At 32.7% G+C, this 10,782-nt stretch overlaps 1 non-coding gene across 1 annotated transcript; it reads right to left on the bottom strand.

Annotated features, from left to right (window-relative positions):
* Positions 1-9,987: 9,987 nt before the first annotated feature.
* Positions 9,988-10,089, bottom strand: LOC122479268. The gene has a single exon (XR_006296316.1). It is a non-coding gene; the product is annotated as a U6 spliceosomal RNA (small nuclear RNA).
* Between the last annotated feature and the right edge of the window lie 693 nt (positions 10,090-10,782).

Here is a 10,782-nt window from a genome sequence, read left to right as displayed (position 1 = left end):
AAACTTTCTGAACACCATACTGTTAAGATTCATATGGAGGCCTCATCACAGAAGCATGATAAATTATTAACTCCATTTCTATCCTCTGTCCCCTCTGTAGAGAATGGGGGGTGGGGCTGAAAATTCCAAGCTTCAATTCATGGTTTTCTCTTTCTACAGACTAGCTCTACTCAGAGGTCCATGGAAAGTCACCTCATCAGAACAGAGGACACTACCACCCAGGAAATTCAAAGAGGTTAAAAAAATGCTCTTTATGGTCTTGCCACTTAGGAAATTCCAAAGAATTTAAGAGTTCTGTGCTAGGAACCCAGGTTAGACACTAATATCTACATTTTCTAATATCTCACATAACCTTATTCAAATTTACTTGTTTTTTAACTGTTCTTTTTATGTTCCAGGATCCCATTTAGATACTACACTGAATTTAGGTACCATATTTCATTGGTCTTTTCTTTGTTGTGCCCCTTTCATAGACTTTTCTTGCTTTTGATGTTAATGACAGGTTTTAGGAGTACTAATCAGGTATTTTGTGTATTATCTCTATATATGGATTTGTCTCATGTCTTTCTCATAGTTAGATGGGAATTATGTCTTTTGGAAGGAAGACCATAGAGCTAAAGTACCATTATCATCACATCAAGGATACACACTATCCTAACATTACTTATCACTCTTGATGTTAAGCTTAGCTTTAACACCTACCTTTTGTCAGGTTAGTTAGACTTCTCCACTGTGATGTTATTCTCTTTTCCCTCCTTACATAATACATTATTTGGAATGGACTCATGAGAATCTTACACTTAAGGAATGGAGAGTTATGCTAGACCTACTTGAAGAAGGAATATCTACATAAGTTATTAGGAATTCTTCTGCATGGTAGATTTAGCTTCTGTCCTCCATTTGTTCATTTTAATCATTTATTTATATCAGTATGGACTCATGGATATTTATTTTATGCTTTTAATTCAATGCTATTTTATTTTGTTTCTCAGGGGTTTCATTGTTGGTCATCATGAGATCTTTTAGTTGGCTCCTGTGTCCTTTCACATTTATCCATAATTTTTTAACATTTAAAAAATAATGTTTATTTATTTTGAGAGAGATAGAGATGCAGAGAAGCAGAGAAAGAGGGGTGGGAGAGAGAGAATCCCAAGTAGGCTCTAGACTATCATCACAGAGCCTGACACGGGGCTCGAACCCATGAACCATGACACCATGACTCAAGCTGAAACCAAGAGTGGGATGCTTAAGCAACTGAGCCACACAGGCACTCCTGTCCATAATTTTTTTAAAGTATTCCCTTCCTTTCTTGTGCTACAAGTTCTCAGGATTATTTTATTCATTTCCTATATCAGTCTTATAATCAGCCATTTATTAATAGTCCTTATGTTTTTTTTTAAATTGGAAAGTTAGACTTTAAGATATGGATGCTAAGCACGTTTGTTACTACTGAGGTGTTATTTCTTCTGTATTTCATCCCAGTTTACAGTAAGTAAATTTGTGCATATCCATACCTATGTATATATACATATCTATAAATATTTCTATATGTAACTTTGTATCAATGCAGAGCTACACATGAGTTTATTCTGTCTCCAACCCTAATCTCTTACCATATGGATCATTCTGTCCTCTTCACCTTGCTTATTTATTTATCTATTATCTGTCTAAAAGTGAGAAACCTGACTTCTACCAGCCATTACACATTTCCTTAAATTTTCAACTCCGGTATACAAGTATAGCACTATTAGAATTGTTAATTTAATTTGCATTTCCATGGGAAATAACTTTATCAACTAAAGTACAGTACTTATGTACACATGCTTATGCTTTAGTCTTACAGACTCTTCTCATTTCCAGAGCATTTTTATCCTGCCCCTTTAGTGAAGTTGCTTAATACAATTAAGTTAGATTATTTTTGCACATTTTTCATTCCATAAGAGGATTCCCCAACCTGTGAAATTATTTTAAAATTTGTATACATTAATCTTCACTTTTTGTGCAGTAAAGTTATTATTATTTTTACAAATATATAGTATAAGGTATATACTATTACCACATCATACAAAAAGTTCTATTAGACTGAAAAAAAAAACTATGTTTCCCTATCGACCCTTCTCTCTGAACATCTTACAACCACTGAACATTTGTATCATCTCTGCAGTTTTTTTTAACAGAATATCATGTAATTAGAATCATCGAGTATGTAAATTTTTCAGACTGACTTATTTTGCTTAGGAATATACCTTTAAGATTCAAGTATGTCTTGGGGCGCCTGGGTGGCTCAGTCTCAGGTCATGATCTCGTGGTCCGTGAGTTCGAGCCCCGCGTCGGGCCCCGCGTCGGGCCCTGTGCTGACAGCTCAGAGCCTGGAGCCTGTTTCAGATTCTGTGTCTCCCTCTCTCTGACCCTCCCCCATTCATGCTCTGCCTCTCTCTGTGTCAAAAATCAATAAACGTTAAAAAAAATTTAAAAACAAAAAAAAGATGCAAGTATGTCTTTTTGCATCTTAATGGTTCTTTCTTTTTATTAATGAACAATATTGTATTGTGTGGATGTACCACAGTTTGTGTATTCATTCACCTATTTGAGAGTATGTTTGTGGTTTTCATTTTTTGCAGTTATGAATAAACCACTATAATTATTAACCTACAGTATTTTGTGTGGACATAAGTTTTAAATCTGTTAGGTAAATACATAGGAGTATGATTGCTGGCTTCTATGGTAGGACTGTGTTTATTTATCCTGTGTTAGTATGTCTAAATAGGCAATCATGTTCTCTGAACATAAAGACAGTTATTCATTTCCAATCTTTATATATTTCATTTCCCCATTTCTTCCTACATCATTTTTCCCCCCTGAAGAACTTCTTTTAATACTTCTTCCACAGCAGGTCTGGTATTCATGAATTCCCCCATTTTTAATTTTTCTGATAAAATGATTATTTTTCTCATTTTTGAAAGATAATTTTATGTTCTATAGAATTCTAGATTGGTGTTTTTAATTTCAACATTTTAAAATATTTCATTCCAGTATCTTCTTCCTTGTATACTTTCTAATAAGCAGTCTGCTGTAAATCTTATCTTCTTCCTTTAAAGTTAAAGGTGTATTTTTCCTCTGTCTTCTGTTGGAATATTCTTTTGTGTTTGTTTTTCTGCAATTTGAATGCATCTCTAGGTACAGGTTTTTGTTCTCGTTGCTGTTTATCTTGTTCTCTGAGCTCTTTGGGTCTGTGGTTGGCTATCTTATTCATTTGGAAAGTTCTTGGCCATTAGTAATTTAAATATGTCTTCTGTTACTTTTTTCTCTTTCTCATATTCAAAATATACTTATATAATGCCTTTTAAAATTGCTACACAGTTCTTGGATTTTCTGGGATTATTTTTATTTTTATTTTTTCAATTTTGTTAGAGAAGTTTTACTGACATTTTCAAGCTCATTGATTATTCCCTTGGTCATAACTATTCTACAGATGAGTCTATCAGAGACATTCATTTCTGTTACAATGTTTTGATTTCTAGCATATATTTTAGATTATTTTTTAGAGTTTCTGTCTCTCTGCTTGCATGCTGTTTATTCTTATGTGCTGCCTATTTTTTCCATTAAAATCCTTAACATACCAATCATAGTTGCTTCAACTTCCATGTCTTATTATTCCAAAATCTTTGTCATAGCTGAATCTGATTCTTTTTCTTGTTTTGTCGCTTCAGACTGTGTTTTCTCACTTTTTGGAATGTCTCATTTTTTCAGTGAATGCTGAACATGATGTATCAGGTAACAAAAACTGAGATGGGAGGCCATCAGTGTGACGATTTATGTTAACCTGGATAGAAGTTGAGTACTGTTTAGTATTTACTGTCATTGCAGGTTTCAGAGGCTTCACATTTCTTTAATGTCCTTGTTTGTGTCTTCTCCTTCAACTTTTAGCTTTTGTAAGTACTCCTCCTAAGAGAGACTACATGTTGCACCACTTTCAGCTAGGTACCATTGTTTTTTTTTTTTTTTTCAACGTTTATTTATTTTTGGGACAGAGAGAGACAGAGCATGAACGGGGGAGGGGCAGAGAGAGAGGAAGACACAGAATCGGAAACAGGCTCCAGGCTCTGAGCCATCAGCCCAGAGCCTGATGCGGGGCTTGAACTCACGGACCGCGAGATCGTGACCTGGCTGAAGTCGGACGCTTAACCGACTGCGCCACCCAGGCACCCCGATACCATTGTTTTTATACAGAGGTCTATTTTTATGTTGTGGTCAGGTGTGGAATAGGGAATGCTTTCTATAGTTTTATGATTAAAATAATTCTGTTAGTTGTCCTGTGCATCAATACTATGACATTCAAACTATTTTTCCATTGGTATAGATTTCTTCCCACCCACCCAGTACCTTGCTGATACAAAATATGCTAGAAGGGGATGGATTGGAAGGACTACTCTTCCACACTGGGATCAGGCTCTAATAAAATCAATGCCCTTGAAGGCTATGCTTTGCTATTCAGAATACTCTGGAAGAAGTTTACAATAATAATTTTTCTCCTTCCCCTGCCAGAGTCCGGTGGGTATCTTTCTCAGGTTTTTATCATGAGACCTGGTGGAATTCCTGGAGATAAAGTCTGTGAAAGTGTGAAAGACTTCTGCTCCCAGGAGTTTCTCATTCAAACTAGTACACACTCAAGCTCCAGAAGTGTGTCAAAATGACCATTTAAATTTCTGTCCTAATTTATGGTTTAAGCAACTTGTGCTCTGGGTAAGCATATCTTGTCTGTGGCTCTTTTGATGTGCCTGTGCCTTCAGATTTTAGAATTGTGGCTTCTTCTGCAACTTTAGTTCTCATGGGTCAAATGATAAAATGGTTTAAGTTTGAGTACCTTTTTCTTGTTGATACACTGGATATGGTAACTTTCAATCCCTTTATATATTGGGACTGAAACCAGTCAATATTGGTTTCAGACCATCAATATTTAAACCTTTTTCCTCTTCCAAGATGTTAAGGCTTTTCTTTCTGAACATTGCTTTTGCTAAGTCACACAAATGTTCATATGGTATTTTCATCTTTTTTCAATTGGCAATGTTTTCTAGTGTTACTTGTTATATGTTTTGTGAAATATGTTACTTTTCCTCATATTGTATTTATTGATTTCTAATTTAATGCTTTGATTATACTCTTACAAGTTTGATCTTCTGCCGTGTAATATGTTTTCATTTCCCACCATATGTTCTATCTTGATTAATAGGCCATATATATATATATATTTTTTTTTAAATGTGTATTCCATAAGTGTTAGATGTAGAGATCTTTAAAAGAGTTTTGTTCATAGTGTAGTTTAGATCTATACCATAACCAGTTGACTTTTAGTTGTTCTATCAATTACTCAGAGATGAAAAATTGTCCCACTGTGACTGCAGATTTATCTTAATTTTCTGTTTCGTTTTTATTTTGTATATTTGAAAGACATTCATACACAAACTTCTTTTTTTTTTATTGGGGGAGGGAGAGAGGGAAGGAGGGAGGGAGGTAGAGGGAAAGGGAGAAAGAATCGTAAGCAAACTCCACACTCAGTGCAGAGCCCCATGCGAGGCCTGATCCCAAAACCCTGGGATCATGACCTAAGTCAAAATAGAGTCAGGCATTCAGCCTACTGAGCCACCCACACACCCCGTACACACAACCTTATTTATGAATTAAACCTTTCAAGATAATGAAATACATCTTGTTAATTTTCCCTAATGGTAATATCCACATCAGCTTTCACATGATTGCTTTTGCACTGTAAAGTTCTTTCATCCTCTCCTTTTATAATATTTATTTATTTATTTATTTACATTAGTAATTAAGGTGCTTCTCTTTTGTAAGCATACAATTGGTTCCTGTATTTGTATCCAGTCTCCAAATCTCTGTCTTAAATCAGAAGTATTAGATCTATTTACAGTTAATCTATTTTTTAAAACAGTTGGGTTTAGCTCTGGCGTTTTACTCTATACTTTCTGTTAACCTATTCCATTTTTAATTTTTTATATACGTATTTTTGCCTCCTTTAGTATTGAGTATTATTATTGTTATTATTTTATAATCAGTTCTTACTCCTTTGTTGGCTTTTCATCTATGTATCTTTGAATTACTTTTAATAGATGTTACAGAAATTGCAGTAGTATAATTCTATTTGCACCTTTCATATTTTGTGCTATTTTTGTCATATATAACATTTGTACATACATTTTTAACACCAGCGTATATATATGCTGTTGTTTTTCTTGCATATTTGTTGGCTTTTATCAGAAAAGTTGCAAGGAATATATGAAGGTCTATTAAAACTTTGTCAGATCCAATAATTTTTAATATTTTGTCACATTTGCTTTCTAATTTCTGTGTATCATTTGTGAATATATAGTATGTGACAAATTTTAAGTGTCTCAAATTCAAAATCACCTTGTTCACTTAAGAAAAACTATAAATTGGAATGACAATATGGAAAAACTATTTTGGCAATATATACCTAGTGTAATTTTAAAACTATTTAAATCTTACTTTCAGTCTAGAAATAAATTTTATGAAATTTACCAGGGTTCTATGCAGAATGAGGGTATTGTAACACTGGCCTTATTTGTCGTAGATACAAATAAGGGAAATTTAAAGTTAGACAAGATTAAATAAATTACAATATGTCAGTTTGATAGATATTATACAACATTCTAATATTTAATAGGTAAATTTCATGATGCAGTATTAAATACAAGCAGAATAAAAGAACTGTATGTTTAATATGAATATCATATATGTGTGTGTGTACATATATATGTACATATATATATATACATGACATGTATATATATAATACCTTTGTCTATATTTGTATCCAGACTCTACTATAACGATGAGGGAAAATACTATATAAAAATATTTTAACAGTGGTCAAACAATTTGACTTGAGCAAAAATTGGGTTTTTGTGCTTGTGTATATTTTCAAAGATTTTTTTGAAACAAAATTATTGCAAGTTAGGTCCCTTTCCCACCATTTTAGAATTTTGGCAAACATTTTATAATTTTATTTGGCAAAATATTTTTCACCAACAGTTAGTAGACAATTTAGGATGTGGGTATTGGCAATTAAAATGACATTTTAGATGTCTTAGCAATAAAAACTATACATTTATAAAATCATTAATTCTAAAACATTAGATATTTAATACTACAACTATGACTTCCTTTAAAACAAGGGTTACATCTTACAAATCTTTATAAATGGCTTGTGTCTAGTATCTCTAACATCTAATAAACATAGTTTAAATATTTGTAAAATCACATTAAACTTCAAAAATATTTTCTAATACTAATAGTTAACATTTATTGAAAATTATTTGTTAATTAACCATTATTCTCAGTGTTTTACTAATGCAGTTAAGCTGTATTACAACACAATGAGGTAGAGAATATACCTGTTTTACAGAAAAACAAACCAATACATAGAAATGTTAAGTGTTTTTTTTTTCAGAAGTGTGCAGTTAACAAGTGGCAGAGGCAAAAATCAAAGCAGGAAGTTAGACTCTAGAAGACACACTTTTAAAACATACCTTAAATTGCCTTCCATATACTAAAATAGTTACATAGCCATTGACTCTAATGAAATGAAATGTTTCTGCTGTAGGCCATGGATTGAAGCTTGCATTATGGCCTATTATTTCTAAAAAAAAAATTGAGGGATGCCTGGGTGGCTCAGTTGGTGAAGTGTGTGACTCGATCTCAAGGTTGTGAATTAGAGCCCCATGTTTGGTGTAGAGATTACTTAAAAATAAAATCTTTAAAAACATTGAAAAAAAAACTGTTAGAGAAGAATAAAATGTCAGAGTCCTTGCTGTATCATTGATGGATGGGTGGGTAGATGGGGTGGGGGGAGTATTTTACTGGTAATGAAGAGGCAAGATTTTGGGGCAAATAAGAAGCCTGGGCTCAAATTATGGATTAGTCTTGTGGAAAATTGAACAAACAGTCACTCAATACCTTAGTTTGCTCATCTGGAAAATGATATAGTAATAATAATAACTGTTGGATTGCTGTAAAGATTAAATTAATTAATATAAAGCACTTAAAATAGTGCCTGGTATAGAGTGAGTGCTACCTGTATATATTAATTGGCAGTGTATATGAGATACATGTCTAGTTGACTAACAGGAAAATTTATAAGCAATTACTAACTGGATGTGAAAACTCACTATGAATCTAATGAATAAGACTAATTTTTAAAATCTTTAGAATTGTGGTGATAGATGAATGTGACTTTAAGAACTTCTTTTTGAGAACAAAAATACATTAGTTATACTATGAGTACTATAGTAGGATGACCATATACCCCAATTTACATTTGGTTTCTGTCCTGGTTTTCTGTGTGTTGCTCTGAGGTGTATGTTAATAGCACCTACTTTACTCTAAAAACTGTCTTGGCTTAGATATTAAACTATGTGTTCACCTTAGTTATTAGGTTTCTTAATATTCATGTTAGTTTATAAAATGGGAAATGCCAACCTTCACAGTTGATGTCGAGTAAGAAAAAAAAAAAACTTTAACAACTCTCCAAGATTAAATTTCATACTCACATTTACTCTGCTCAGTCTTTCAATTTACATGTAAAATTATATGACTGGAAATAAAATGCTCATTTATAACTCCCAATGACTATTACTATGGTGATTAGCAAAGAGAAATATATACATTTATATTTATATTTATTTATATACAAAACTGCATATCAGATGATATTTGTATAGTAGAGCTGTAATCAATATAATCATTGATTTTTAAAAGCAACTATCATAAGAGCAGTTTATATGTACAAAAAATCCAGTTGCCTGGCAACTGATTTTTAAAACTCCAAACAATAAAAAGAGAACAATAATTTTTTTTCCCATGTGTAAATACTGTATTCCTTTGGGATGGCTTTTTAAATACAGAACTGCAATGCATATCTTTGAATTTCAGTTCTAATTATGATACTCAACTTAAGTTTGTTTGCTTCTCAAGGATGCTGTGAACATTATGTTCATAAACTATTTTGATATCCTTAGAAGAAATACATGTAAGTAAGATGCATTGTTGGGAATAGAAATTATTTACCTTTGGGATTCTGACTGTCAGGTTGTATAAACCTGCAAGACAATTCAGGTATGATTGCGGAAAGAGAGCTTTGAAATACATGTTGCAACAGCCATTTTTTTAAATTTTATATTAGAAAATAAACTCTTAAAGCTCACTCTGGTTGAAGTACTATGTATTATGTTGTTGGTCTCTTCAATAAAAAACAATCCCAAATGTGAAATTGCAAAATGTATCTTTAACTTCTTCAGCCTCTGATTTCTCTTCTGCTAATCACCATATGAATCATATTAGACTTTCATAATCACTCATGTTTAAGGTAAGTAACTGTGTTAACACAAAGATTGAACTCTCAAAACAGCATGGATCTTACCAGTCACCAAATTTTGTTAATAATCCAAAAGATGACAGAAAGAACAAAGCAAAGACATTGCATTTCTTTCTGAAAGAGGTTAGAACTGTTCCTTCACTCACCGTAAAACTGGTTTTGGTAGCTTATGAATTGTCATGATGAATAAAGAAATATTCTCAAAGGAAGCCAAGCCATTTCCATTTTGATTCTCTTAAGTTTTATACTTTGTTAAAAGCTACCCAGAAAGAAGAGGTCTATGTGACTACTTTCCATTCTTCCAAATCCACTTAATCCATGAATCAAATGTTTTGTTGCTGTTCTTATTTTATTATTTTGTTTTTTTTTTCCATAAGAAACGAAGACAAACCAGATTTTTTCCCTAAAAAGCAATTTCAAAGCAAGGACTCTCCATTAAATTTCTGTAGTAAAAATCATCAGTCTGTTTACAAAGAGTTACTTCTTGGTTTCTGTTACATGCATGTTAGACCACTTAATGTTGCCTCAGTGTCAACACAGAACTACTTTGTTTCTTTATTCATTTACTTTTCTTCTTTAATAATATGGAAGGGTTCATGAATTTGCATGTCATCCTTGTGGCCACGCTAATTGTCTCTGTATCCTTAGAGTTTTAGTATATGGGCTGCTGCAGTGAGCAAAAAAAAAAACAAAACAAACAAACAAACAAAAAAAACGGAACCACTTAAAAAAATATTTCCGCTGTGATTCAAATTGGAGAAATTTCTATTAATCTGCAGTTTCACTGACCAATTTGCCTTCCTCTTTCATCTTCTGTTAAGCCTATCTGATGACTTTCATTTCAAACATTGTAGTATTCCCTTCTAAAATTTTAGTGTAATTATTTTTTTACACTTATATCAATGCTAAGATTCCAAATCAATTATTTTAATCTTGGTTTCACTTATGTCATTGATTGTATTTGCAACAACTAATATACAGTGTCTATGTTAATTTCAATATTGGAGTTTTCTCTGGGCTTATTTTTTTATTTTTATTTTTATGTTTTTTACTTCCTTTGACCTTGAGCAATGGCTCTCATTTTCCTGTGACTTCATGTGTTAAAAAAATTTTTTTTTTTTGATTTAGGGTTGCCTGGGTGGGCTCATTCAGGTAAGCATCTGACTTTGGCTCAGGTCATGATCTCGTGGTTCATGAGTTTGAACCCCACATCAGGCTTTGTGCTGACAGCTCAGAGCCTGGAGCCTGCTTCAGATTCTGTGTCTCCCTCTCTCTCTCTGCCCCTCCCTGCTTGTGCTCTCTCTCTCCCAAAAATAAACAAATAAATTAAAAAAAAATAACTTATTTATCTCATTGGTGATTATACATTATAA

The sequence above is a fragment of the Prionailurus bengalensis genome, chromosome B1 (assembly GCF_016509475.1).
Source record: "Prionailurus bengalensis isolate Pbe53 chromosome B1, Fcat_Pben_1.1_paternal_pri, whole genome shotgun sequence".
In the NCBI taxonomy this organism is placed as follows: Eukaryota; Metazoa; Chordata; class Mammalia; order Carnivora; family Felidae; genus Prionailurus; species Prionailurus bengalensis.
Note: the sequence above shows the minus strand (reverse complement) of the source record. Positions and strands in the feature narration are given on the sequence as shown.